Source organism: Pinus tabuliformis, chromosome 7 (genome assembly GCF_031772625.1).
Source record: "Pinus tabuliformis cultivar Carrire ecotype Pingquan chromosome 7, CPIR1, whole genome shotgun sequence".
Taxonomy (NCBI): domain Eukaryota; kingdom Viridiplantae; phylum Streptophyta; class Pinopsida; order Pinales; family Pinaceae; genus Pinus; species Pinus tabuliformis.
Window position 1 is genome coordinate 317,971,572 of NC_142293.1, and position 13,668 is coordinate 317,985,239.

A 13,668-nucleotide genomic window follows, 5' to 3' on the forward strand; every position below is an offset into this window, starting at 1 on the left:
TATTTTATAGAATTAGAAATATGTTTCCCACATTTTTCCACCTTCATTTCTCTTCGGTCTCGTGAGTGAAAAGACTTTATACATGTAAGGTCTATTATCTAGAATATCACTATTAATTATGGTGATGAAACATCTTTTTCCTTTTCTATAAATAGGACCACAGCCCGGATCACATTATATATATATTCATCAGTTCCGAGTTTTCTCTAGGATTCATAACTATACTATTGATACGGTTGAATCACTTACACATTATGATCAATAAGGAGAATTTACAATGCAAGATCTAAAGACCTATCTTTCCACAGCGCCTGTGTTAGCTATTTTATGCGTCAGTTTTTTAGCCGCCCTATTGATAGAAATCAATCGTTTTTTTCCAGATGCTCTTTTTCTTTCTCTTTCCTTTTCTTTTTTTTTCTTAAAGCCAAGGGAAAAAAGATTGTGCTAGATTGACTTCTCCTACCTCTTGGAGAAATTAGTGCATTCAGCCCCAAAAAGGATCTAAGTTTAGGACTGGAAGGGGGTAGAATTCAAGTAGAAATATCGATCTAAAGATTCTTTCCACATTCAATTTTGTAAGTAAAACTGAAAACTCACTCCTGATCAATCATTTTTTTACTTTCAAATGTTTCACCGTAGGATCTCCGGCTATCAACTTCTATCCCTTTTTCCCTTTTTATTTTTGAGGTCGAAAAGCAAAACCAATATTCAGAGTAAGTTTATGGCCAAGAGCGGAGATATAAGAGTAACAATTACTTTGGAGTGCACTAGTTGTACCCAAGATAGTGTTTATAAAAGATTCCCGGGGATTTCTAGATATACGACTCGGAAAAATCGACGCAATACACCTATTCGATTGGAATCAAATAAATTTTGTCCCTATTGTTACAAGCATACCATTCATGGAGAGATAAAAAAAAGAGATTAAACGTACTACCCATGGATAGGAATAAATCACAGATATAAAAAGAAATGGTATTTCAACAAGATCTTTAATGGAACAATATTTAAAAAAGATTTTGAATAAATAGTATTCAAAAGGTTCATGAAACAAACTATGGATAAACCCAAGCAATCTTTTCGTAGACATTTGAAACCAATTCGCAGACGTTTGAAACCAATTCGTAGATATTTGAAACCAATTCGTAGACATTTGTCACCTATTAGGTCGGGAGATCGGATCGATTATAAAAATATGAGCCTAATTAGTCGATTTATTAGTGAGCAAGGAAAAATATTATCCGGCCGAGTGAATAGATTAACTTCAAAACAACAACGTCTAATGACTAACGCTATTAAACGAGCTCGTATTCTATCTTTGTTACCTTTTCTTTATAATGAAAACTAATTTGATCCATGGGAAATAAGCCTACTCCTTAATCAAATCGGAGCTGGAATATATGTTCGATAAAGATGCAGATCTTGAGTCTATTGTTGAAAAAGTCAACAGGATTTCATTTTTGGAAAAGAATTGGATTGAATTCTTTTCGTTCATTTCCAATCCAATATGAAAAAACTTTTCAATATTTCGACCTTCCCGGAGGGAATTCTCCGGGAGAATCTGTTCTATCCATTCCATCTTTACCTATTTATTTCATCTATACCTAACCTATTTCATCATACGATAAGTTGTTAAAGATGGTGGAAAAGCAATTACTATCTAATACAGCTATTTGTGCAAGTGTTTTACGATTTGGAAGCAACTGCCTCTTGTACAAATATTGGATGAATCTATTATAAGAAACCCCATTGGCACGAGCTGCTGCATTGATCCGAGTAATCCACAAACGACGAAGATCTCTCTTGCGTTTACCTCTATCTCGGTGGGCGGAAACTAAGGCTCTAGCTTTCCGTTGGTTAGCAGTTCGAAAAAGTTTCGAATGGGCCCCTCGAGAGCCTGATACAAATGCAAGAATTTTTTTCCGACGTTTTCGAGCTATATATCCACGTTTCACTCTGGTCATTGAAGTTTACTCTCATGAATCGCTAATATTTTTCTCGGTTAGTCATTTGTTTTGTTTGGTCCATTGAGAATAACACTGATTCTTCTTATTTAGAAAATAAAAGTTCCAATGGCTTTTGCTACTGCAACCTTCCCAACCATAATTCCCTTTGGATAGGCATCTTCCTGGTAGGCAAGGACTGGGACCTTGTACTGAGAATGAGAAAAAATCATGGGTTTCATCGTTTCTATGGTTCTTTCTCCAACGGTAAGGTCCTCTCTATACGCCGGAGCCTTTTATTCATTTCCGAAATATGAGATGAGTATGTTATCGGTAACTTGTACGGTTTACCATCTCCAGCTCTACTCTTGAATCATTAAGTAATAAATACTCTCATTACAAGATCTATTAATACAGTAACGACATGTAATTCTGGGGTTGGCCAGGTAGCTGACCCTGTTGTTCCGTTCTCGCGGCAATATGAGCATAAACTTTATGCTTCTTCAATTTGCATGATTTCCCCGCTCAATGGATTGATGACCATTCGCTACCAATGAGGAATTGCTTTTCATCCCACATCAAGGTGATTGGATTTGCACCAATGGAAACCATAAATTTCATCCCCGGTAAGGTTAGATGATGGATCTTTACTTGATTACAGCGGGAAAATTCTTCTGTTATTCCGTTGTAAGAATTTCCCAGTCTGTTTAAGTTTCTGATCCAAACGAGTCGCACATACACCCTAGCACATACTCCTCTACGCTGAGGACATCCTCGAAGAGCAGGAGATTTTTTTCTATTCTCTATTGGCTGTCTTGCATTTCTAATAAGTTGTTGAATAGTGGGCATTCTAGCTGTATTGTATGCGGAATCAACTGGTTCGGATTGATCCTAACCATACCATATCAGGTGATTATGAAATGAATCACTTCCCCCCCCCCCTTTTTTTTTTTTGAAAAGGAACAAAGAGATCACAGTTTACAGTTCATTATAAAAATAAATTAAAAAGAGGATCTTCCGCTATGAGATCAACCTTCCGCTACGACATCAACAATGCCATAAGCTTGGGCTTCTGTTGCTGACATAAAAACATCTCTGTTCAGGTCCCGTTGAATTACCTCTCCGGGTTGGTCCGTTCTTTCTATATAACATCTGGTTATGTAATCGCGAAGCATCGTTACGTGTTTCGATTCGTTATGAAAATCTGCAGCCGATCCGTCATAATAGGAACTAGCAGGTTGGTGGATCATAACCCTAGCGTGAGGTAATGCTATACGTTTAGGCATTTCTCCCCCGATTAGGATGAAAGATCCCATTGAAGCAGCTACCCCCATGCATATTGTATGTACATCTGGTACTATTGCTTGCATCATATCGAAAAGACCTACCCCTGGTATTACTGATCCACCGGGACAGTTGATAAATGAGAAAATATCTTTATTTGAATCTTCTGCACTCAAATATACCATGAGACCCATGAGTTGATTTGCAATCTCGTGATTGATATCCTGAGCCAAAAAAAGTAATCTCTCTCGATAAAGTCGGTTGTATAAGTCGACCCAAGTTGCATCTTCATCTCCAGGGGCTCGGAAAGGCACTTTTGGAACACCAACGGGCATTTGTTTTAATGGAAAGAAGTGAAGCACTATACTCTAATATGGGAACGTAAAGTATATGAAGTTGTGTAACATATGAACTCTGGATGGATGGTATAGGGGAGGTTTTGAACCTATCTGGAAATAGAGCTTTAGATGGATCAAAGATCCATGTAAAAGATCCTTCCATTATTCGAGTTGATAATGTAACGAATCACACTTTTACCGCTAAACTATACCCGCCACGATCCGATTGTAACATACGGATCGATCTTTTGTCCAACCAACCCATTTATATTTTTTTGAGTCTTTTCCGGATAACTTCGATCAGAGAACGATAAGCCCCATTCACTATTAAAATGATTAAAATTATCAAGCATGAAACATTTTGTATAATTTGAGTCCATAAAGTCTTTTTTATCAGAACTGGGCCGATGGATCACAAATAGAGATTCCGTAAATTGCTTTAGAGTTGTTTTAGTTGCAATAATTAATTTCTGAAGGGACTCCATTTTATCGATATGCAAGTTTATTGAAAAAAAACTTAAGGAAACCAAGAATTCTGGTAATATTATTGACAACTTCCCGATCACTTTCATATTATAAAGAATAGATTGGTGGCCACTATCGTCTAGTGGATCAGGACATCTCTCTTTCAAGGAGGCAACGGGGATTCAACTTCTCCTGTGGGTACCATGATCCATTCGTTAGGTATCCTAAATAATTTTCAATTACTGTCTTGTTCCTCGGTCGATGCCCGAGTGGTTAATGAGGACGGACTATAAATCCGTTGGCAATATGCCTACGCTGGTTCAAATCCAGCTCGACCAAACCAGTATCATCAATACCAATCTATCGGTATGGTTATATTCATGCTAATCATGAATGAAAAGATAATTGGTTATTGAACCCCGACATCGATATCTATTCATATCGTAGATGCACAATTCCGGATGAATCGATACATTTCAAAAATGAAAGAGAAGGATAAGATATTTAATCGACCTAGCACTCGCATAATCTATATGACCTATCTAGCACCTATCATGAAATAAATATTATCTAATAGTAGGTGAACTGTACTGTATTGGGATTGTAGCTCAATTGGTTAGAGTACCGCCCTGTCAAGACGGAAGTTGCGGGTTTGAGTCCCGTCAGTCCCGATCCAATAGTAAGTGAACTGTGAACGATCATGTCAGGATCTAGACGGACTAGTCCTTATCATTCCAGGGTCATGGGTGGGACTTTGGATAAATTCGATATGGGATACTTCTTTCTATATCATCACCGAAGCGGGATAGATTCACAATTCCATCTAAATCGTGGAGATCCAAGAAAAATATCTCTCATGTCTGATGAACGTCTTCTGGAGGAGCATAAGGTTCTTATTCGTACGAATCCTATTCTTTCAAAATTATACCAGACATGTGTTGATCAGAACGTTTTCTGATGCACGTAAGTTTTTGCTACTAGTCTTATCAAAAGTGATCGTATTAGGTTATACTATTTCCATCGAAGAATTCATTCCATCCATTAGTTAGATTCCGTTACTCGAACCAATTCTATCAATGACATACATCTATTTCATGGATCTTGAAAGAAAGATTCATTCATCTCTATGAGATCAAATCTCGAGCTATTTTTGAAGAAAGTTAAAATAAGGAGATCATGGAAGTAAATACCCTTGCATTTATTGCTGTTCTACTGTTCCTTGCAGTTCCTACTGCTTTTCTACTTATCCCTTACGTCAAAACGACCAGTGCAAGCAGTGGAAGCAATTGATTTTGATGAAAATCAATTGATTGCTGATCACTAGATAGATCTTTATGATCCAGATCATAAGTATAAAATAGATTATGAAATCTTTTATATTACAACAATATAGGGTGGATCTATTGTATTACAACAATATAGGGTAGGGATTGCTTTTAATTTTTTTTGAAAAGAAAAAAAAGTAGTACGGAGGAAAAGAATATCTAACCTTTTCTTTTGTACTACTTCTTCTTTTACACCCATATATGGATAAATATATCTTAATGGTACTTATCCATATATGGTAAATGTAGGATGAAGGACCTCGTACCATAAAATAGCGGAGCTGATCACATCACCTTGTTCCTACTCCTGGAAAAATAGACCCAATGCAAACAGACTTAATTTTGAACGTAGTTGTGGATTCTTTAGGATCAAAGTTGAACATCTTTTTTTCGGTACGAACATCTATATCTAGCACATGTTAGATATAGCACTTGAAATGGTATATGAAAAAGCAAAGGAATCTATGACTTATGTCCCATTTTTTTCCGAGAACGGAATTCATATCAGATCTGATCAATTCAATTCGGAACCATCCGATAAAACAAGGACTCTTTCTATTCCTACTAAGAAAGAGAAGAGAGATCGTTCTTCAGTGGAAGAAATGAGATTATCGACTCATTCTAGAAAAGAACTAATGAATTCAAACCTGTTGAAGAAAATAAGATTTTTCATAGGAAAATGATAATGATAAGGGATTACGTACATCCCTTATGGGGATAAAGAGGAAATAATTCCATGTAGAGTGTTTCAATTTGGAACGAAGATTCAATATTACTGGATCCTTATGGAATAGAATATATTACCATGCATGATATGGAAGGAACGCAATAATTGATTCTTAAGCATTACCATTATAGCCCACTTCTCCCCCATACTACGAGTGAAAGGGAAAATGTAAAAACTACCATTAAAGCAGCCCAAGTTATACCGACTATATCCATACAGATCATGTTCTCTAAAAAATAATGATTTCATCATCGAGATGATAAGGGAACTATTAACCATAGTGCAAAGTTGAAGTTGAAATGAATGGTCCACCTTTGCATTCTGAATGTTACTAACGTTCGAGATGATATGAAAGATCAATAAATCCATTTGTTCATTGACCAATAAGTTACTATAACTAACTCGAGGGTCGTACATTCACGATGGAATCGGGATCAAATGTACGTAACTCACTATCTATATTGGTAATATGTACCAATATGTCTCTAGAGGTTCTGTAATGGAAATACAGACTTTTCCTTCCATTTACTTACCTCAACAAGGCGACACCCGGATTCGAACTGGGGATGGAGGATTTGCAGTCCTTTGCCTTACCGCTTGGCTATGTCGCCGAGATATGGGAATCCCATGGACAGATCGAATCTTTTGTCCTTTCAAGTCATTTGTCCGTCCTTTAAGTATAGTATGAGATGCATGCTAAAGTCAACCATAAAGGAAATGGATCTAATTTGTTCTCCGTCTTTCTTTTGATCTGACTATTTTCGTTAGGAAATTTTCTAAGTGAGATTAACATTTAAGAATGGTTTGATTCATTCATTCATAGCTCCATTTCACGTGGTTGGAAGAAAGTATCAAAGTACCTCTTACTTATCCTTTTTTTTTAAATTGGAAGTATATCTGGATACGGGTAGAATTTCATGGGATATAGTGAAGACTGAATATACATCCGAATCTTTTTTGGCGGATTGATCCATATAGATAAATCGGGAATAATTTAATAGATTTTTCTTCAGATGGGAAACTTCCAATGCGATTAGATGAAAATGTGGGAGTGTTTACAATCCCTGAATTTGGTAAGATACAATTTGAAGGATTTTGTCGTTTTATCGATCCAGGCTTGATGGAAGAACTTCATAATTTTCCAAAAATTGAGGATATAGATAAAGAAATTGAATTCAGGCTTTTTGGTAATGAATATGAATTAGCAGAAACTTTCATCAAAGAGAGAGATGATGTATATCCGTCCCTTACATATTACTCTGAATTATATGTACCAGCAAGATCGATTCAGAGGAATAGTAGGAAGATACAGAAACAAACTGTATTTCTCGGAAATATTCCTTTAATGAATTCCCATGGAACATTTGTAGTAAATGGGATTTATAGAGTCGTAGTTAATCAAATATTAATAATTCCTGGTATTTATTACCGTTCGAAATTAGACCATAATAGAATTAATTATATATATACTAGCACTCTGATTTCAGATTGGGGAAGAAGATCGAAATTAGAGATCGATGTGGGAGAAAAGATATGGGCTCATGTAAGCAGAAAACAAAAAATATCTATTCCAGTTCTATTATCAGCTATGGGTTTAAATCTCGAAGAGATTCTGGACAATACTCGCTATCCCGAAAGATTTTTATTTTTATTGAAGAAGAAGGAGAGGTGGGAGCGGAAGGAATATCTATGGTCGAGGGAAAAAGCCATTCTGGAGTTTTATAAAAAACTCTACTGTATAAGTGGCGATTTGGTATTTTCCGAGTCTCTATGTAAAGAATTGCAAGAAATTTTTTTCCGAAAAAGATGTGAATTGGGAAAGATTGGTCGACGAAATCTGAACCAAAAACTGAACCTTTATATACCCGAGGACGAGATTTTTTCATTACCACAAGATGTATTGGCTGCTGTGGATTACCTTATCGGGGTGAACTTTGGAATGGGTACACTCGATGATATAGATCACCTCAGAAATCGACGGATTCGTTTTGTAGCAGATTTATTACATAATCAATTTAGATTAGCTCTAGGTCATTTAGAAGATGCAGTTAAAAGAACTATACACAGAGCAACCAAGCGCAGATCAACTCCTTAGAACTTGGTCACTTCAACTCTATTAAAAAACACTTTTCAAGATTTTTTTGGTTCACACCCCTTATCCCAATTTTTGGATCAAACTAATCCATTGACGGAAATAGCTCATGGGCAAAAATTGAGCCATTTAGGTCCCGGGGGCTTAACAGGGCGAACTGCTAGTTTTCGGGCACGGGATATTCATCCCAGTTATTACTCAAATACAAGCATGTGAGCGATACCGTTGACGATACTGTTGAATGGTCGTCTGAGCTGTATGTGTCTCTTCTCTTTTAAGTTTATTTTTTTCAACCATTTATTTATATTTTGCAAAGTACGTTTTTTGTTAAATATATGTACGTGAAAATATATATATAAATTCAAACTTTCAGTCTTTGTTATTTAATATATATAATTTTTAATTTATATATTTCTTATAATTTGTAAGTTTAAAAATATTTTATAATTAATTTTAATAAAATTATTTTTAAAGGAAAATTATAAATAAATTAAATAATATAAAAGATAAAATAAGAAATTATTTAAAATTACTTTAAATTTTATGGAATATAAGTTATAAAGTTGATTAAAAGAATTTCAAATTATGGATCTTCCTACCCATATTGAAAATCAATAATAAATTTTGAAATTGTGAAAAATATTTTAATATTTCACTTAAAAATTAATTTTATATATAAAAAATAAATTCTTTTATACTCAATTTATAATGAGTAATAATATTGAAATAAATTAGTTTAATATTTATTTATTATTTGTAATATTGAAATAAATTAGTTTAGTATTTATTTATTATTTGTTTTATTACTATTAGATTTTTTTAGTAGTAAAGATTAATTTAATATTGATTTTGACTTAGGAAGTGTCTATTAAAAAAATTCAAATTATGGATCCTTTCCCATATTAAAATTAAATTTTGAAAATATTTTAATTTTTCATTTAAATAAATAATTATATATATATATATATATATATATATATATATATATATATATATATATATAATTCATTTTATATTCAATCTAAAATTAGTAATAATATTTAAAAAATTAATAATAAAAAAATGATTTTAATATTTATTATAGATAAAATATTTCAATCATAATTTTTTTTAAATATATTTTAATATTGTATTTTTTTAATATTTAAAACATATTTTTTAAGTGGATTATATATTAATTATCATTAGAATTATTGTCCCACTTGTGCATCATAATATATATTGTGAAGCATTGATTTTATAGTGAAAGGGTCATTTGTAATAAGTTTTACTTCTTTTTGTTTGGATTTTTTGTTTGGCTTTGTTATAGTTTACATTTAATAGTCAAATACATAAAATTAGTGTTTTTGTTTATCATAATTTAAATTTAATAGTCAAAGGTAATTAGAAGAGAAGACATAGGACACATATTTCACACACAATAATATTTATCTATTATCTTCAAAGACAAATTACAAGCTACATAAATAGTGCTTATGATATCCAACAATTTCGAAATCAAGAAATTGCTTGTTGACAAAATCTCTCAACAAAACTTAACAACCAACAAACTAATATTTACCTATATACTATTGTAAGCATTATTCCAATTGCTTTGGCTACAAATTTTGTAATTTCTATGAAGTATTAATATGTATTTTATTTTTGTTTGGTATATATTTTATTTTGCTCTTGTTGAAGTGTAGAGATGGGATAAAAATGGTTTTAACATTTTGCATGTTATAATTGACTCGGTAAAATGGTTTTTCATTTTCTTTTACAATTCTATCTTCATCCCAATTTTATCTCATATCAAGGTTTGGTAAAATCCAACGCAAATTTATTCAAATACATGTAAAATGATAGTTGATATCCAATATTTTATCTTGTTTCATTGCTAAATGAAAAGGAAGTCGAGTGTAGTCACAAAAATATGGAAAGAGGAATTAAAAAAAACAAACAAACATTTGTTATACTTGTTTTACCTAGTTTATTTAAAAAAAACACAATAAATGAATATCTATAAATTTCTTAAAGGAAAATATGAAAAACATGTAATATGATAACATTAACTAGACTTTAGCAAAGAAAACTTAAACTCAATACCCAACTTTAGCAAAGAAAACTTAAACTCAATACACAAATGATTAGACATTACATTGACATGCTAGATATGTATTGTATTCTTTTTACATATATTACACATATGTGTAGTATTCTTTATATATACATTACTTATGTATTCTTTACTTGTACACGTATCTTAACAAACTCGGGAGAGTTCATTTTTTCTCTTTTTGGGTATCTTTTGTTTTTAAAGAAGATTATTTCTATCTTAGTGTGATCTAATTACAATTAATTTTTTATAGTCATAATATATTTCTAGTTTGTAGATTATTGTTAATCACAATTAATTTTTTATAGTCAAAATGTATTTCTAGTTTGTAGATTATGGCTAATTGATGTTATATATTCATAATATATTTCTAGTGTGTAGATTGTGGTTAATTGATGTTATGAAATATGTGAATATTGGTTATTTAAGTTCATGAGAGAGATGCACTTCTTACTTTATTGGTTTTTAAGAGAAATTTTTTATGTTGTGTTTCAAGTATGTCATTGTTTTATTTTATTTTAAGGCTATTTTAGTGCATATTCTCTTGATAGATTTTTGAAATTTTTAGTTTTCCATCAAAGAAAGGTTATTGGCTTTGGGGAAACTTATTTGTTTTTAGTATTTGTCTTATTATTAGAAAATAAAGAGCATCATAATTGTGTTGTATTGAGATGAATGTTTTACAACTCAATATGAGAATGATGTGTAATTCCTTCCATGCTCAACATAGAGTAGCACTTCAAATAATAATAAAATATTACATGAACAAAATATGTATAGAGTCTACCTTAAGATCAAAGTACTATAATTCACATCCTAAAAAGTTATACCAATATAAATACACGTTAATAATATGGCTAGATAGATAAAAGGATCATAAAGAAAAATATTACTTCTAAAACTTGTCCACTACTACAATCTTTATGAAATTTTAAAAACCACAAAATCATCATTCAAGATTCTAAAGAAAGATAAGAAACACCCAGAATAAGCTATTGAAAGTAATAACAAAGAGACTCTACAAAAGGATGAATTCTCGCCTAAAATTAATTGGCATACTCCATGTCTATGTGAATGTGTAACCTATTGGGGTATATTGCACTAATAGTTCATCAGGGCCTCATTGGGACCTACACTTTAGACATTATTATACCCTCTTATATGAATTATTAGGGCACATATGATAACCTTTAATTCACCACCTTATAATCCCTATCATTTGGCACATTTTCTATTTTTAGGTTTTTTTATTTTATTTTAGAAAGGATGCCTTTAGAAAGGGTGCCACCTAGGATGACATGCAGTGCTAATTGGACACTAGTTAGAGGATGACATGGAGAATTATAGTACATTAATGTGCATTCCCTCATGCATAGGCCTCCCTATTGTGAATATGCGGTTCCTCCCCAATTTTTAGTAGTTAACCACCATTTTTCTCTCTCCCCTTGTAAGTTGACTTTGTCCTATTTTGGAGTTTAACTAGTTAGTTTTTTCATGTGAGAGTTATTAATCAATGGTACTTGATTCCTAGTTCCATTTACTTCCAATTCACTCCATTATTGGATATTTTTCTAATTTATGGTTTAGCAATCTAATTTTGACTTACTTTCCATCTAGGCACAAAAAAATTGTAGTTAATACTTGTATGCTCTTGGAATCCCAGTGTAATTTGAAATGCTTCTCCTAATGGAGAGTATGTATTGTATTCATGTTCAACAATAATTTATCATCATATTTTATGAGAAATTCAAATTGTCTTCTTGGTTCATTATTCAACTTTACAACAATTTTATGCTCTCTTCTTTCTTGTTCTGTAAGTAACTAGTCTAGTATTTTTTCACACTTGGATCCTATGTTTCTTCTTAAAATCCAACATGGTATTAGACAATAAGTTAGCTTGTGAAAAACATTGATATCTTACTGTATATTTAACAACACTAGAACATTTCATAGAGAATGAACCAGCTCACGATGATCCTCTCTCCTTTTAATTACTTTAACTAGACTCCAAAGATTCTTCTATTGTTGCACAGTAAGGGACTCTATAGGATTACAATGGATGCTAAAATTGAGCCTACATTAACCATTGAAAAAAAAAATAGTTCAATGGAATGGATGAAACATATGTGATACTTTGATTTTCTATCTCCCTCGATCAACTCTTTCATGATGAGTCATCCTCAACACCTAATGAATTTTGGACAAAACTAGAAGGATTGTTTGGAAAGAAAGATGAGTTGAGAGGAAATAAGCTAGAGAATGAGATAATTACTCTAGATTGAAATCATTTTCATACCCTATATGACTTCTTTTCCAGATTCAATACTTTGATGACATAGGTAAAATCTTGTGGGATAGATGGGAATGAGGAACAACTTATCCTTTCTCTACTTTCTAAACTAGGTCGTTAATTGTGACAACCCCTGGCTAATCCCCCTATTGTAAATATTTAAGATCATTTTGTTGTAAATATAATGACTAAGAATTGGGACATAGATTTCAGATCTTGGGGACATAGGTTTCTCGGGACATAAGTTTCTTTGGAAAATGGAGGAATCCTGGTTATTTTAATAACCATGAAAGGATTACCATCATGCATTAATGGGGTTGACTCTTTTTTTTTTTTGTTTCTGTTTTCTGTTTTCTGTTTTTGTTTTTGTTTTTGTTTTTTGTTTTTTGTTTTTTGTTTTGTTTTTTGTTTTTGTTTTTTTTTGTTTTTTGTTTTTTTTGTTTTTGTTTTTTTTTGTTTTTTGTTTTTTTTTGTTTTTTTTTTTTTTTTTTGTTTTGTTTTGTTTTTTTTTTTTTTTTTTTTTTTTTTTTTTGTTTTTTGTTTTAGGGTGGAACCACTAAAGGAAGTTATATAAGGGTGGAATAATGAGAAATGACAATTTCCTATAGGTTAGTGAGAAATGGTTTAATTCCTATAGGATACATGAAGGAGAGGCCAACTTATGCTCATAATACCTATGATTGAATTCAATCTAATACCTGAGTATGAAAGATGGTGAATCTCTATCATATGATTGAATTCTCGTATCTAAAATATTTTGAATAACATGCATGAGTATATATTTGTAAAGTTCAAGAGACTCAGGAGGGATAACCCTTAAATATATATGTATATATTCAAAACTCTAGAAGAGCAACAAAATCAGCTAAGAATCAATTGGGATGTGGAATTATATGTGTGTGTGTGTGTGTGTGTGTGTGTGCATATTAATTGACGGTGGAGGGTCATGCATTAATGGATGGAGGAGACTCAATAACAGACCTACCCCTTGTCACGTCAGCAAAGGAGGGAGGGGTCCACATTTTAATAAATACCGTCAGAGTATTAGTACATCGCATCCATTGGATGGGCAGTTATGGCACCACAAATCATGTCCGACAGAATGATCA

The 13,668-nt window shown here is 32.4% G+C and overlaps 1 non-coding gene across 1 annotated transcript; it reads right to left on the minus strand.

Annotated features, from left to right (window-relative positions):
* Window positions 1–6,622: 6,622 nt before the first annotated feature.
* Window positions 6,623–6,693, minus strand: TRNAC-GCA (transfer RNA cysteine (anticodon GCA)). The gene has a single exon. It is a non-coding gene; the product is annotated as a tRNA-Cys (tRNA).
* Between the last annotated feature and the right edge of the window lie 6,975 nt (window positions 6,694–13,668).